Source organism: Rhagoletis zephyria, unplaced genomic scaffold (assembly GCF_001687245.7).
Source record: "Rhagoletis zephyria isolate East Lansing unplaced genomic scaffold, Rhagoletis_zephyria_1.1 Rzeph_scaffold_09793, whole genome shotgun sequence".
NCBI classification, from domain to species: Eukaryota; Metazoa; Arthropoda; class Insecta; order Diptera; family Tephritidae; genus Rhagoletis; species Rhagoletis zephyria.
In genome coordinates, this window is record NW_016166871.1 from 14,623 (window position 1) to 15,130 (window position 508).

Genomic DNA, 508 nt, shown 5'->3' on the forward strand with positions numbered 1-508 from the left:
AACAAGTAAGAAAGTCTAAGTTCGGGCGGAGCCGAACATTAAATACCCGGCGCAAGTATTAAATATATGTTTTTTCACCTTTCCGAAACCTTCCGCTAGATGGTAAGCCGGGGTGTATCAATTTTGAGTAAATTAGCGTCCTTCAATTTCGAAATATTGAAGTTTCAAGCATTTCTGAAATTTACCGTTATATGAGAAGCGGCCGTTATTTTAGTCCGATTTCAATAATTTTCAACGTTTTGCTTATATGTGGCAAGCACAATAACCACACCGAGTTTGGTACAAATTGGTAGAACGGTTACCGATATACTTATATGTGATCATAAGTGGGCGGTGCCACGCCCATTTTCCAAAATTTTACCATAAACGTATTTCTTGGTAAAGAATTGTTGCAAGCATCAATTTTGAATAAATTAGCTTCAATATTTACTGATTTATCGAAGATTTTGTATTTCTCTAAACTACCGTTATATGGGATTCGGGCGTGGTTATTTCGGCCAGTTAAAAA

The 508-nt window shown here is 36.4% G+C and overlaps 1 protein-coding gene across 1 annotated transcript in view; it reads left to right on the plus strand.

Moving 5' to 3' along the window:
* The window catches only part of LOC108376019 (uncharacterized), a gene marked incomplete at both ends in the record, with an annotated part of 7,350 nt that overhangs the window by 1,664 nt on the left and 5,178 nt on the right, over positions 1-508 (plus strand). The gene's annotated exons all lie outside the window — the stretch shown is intronic.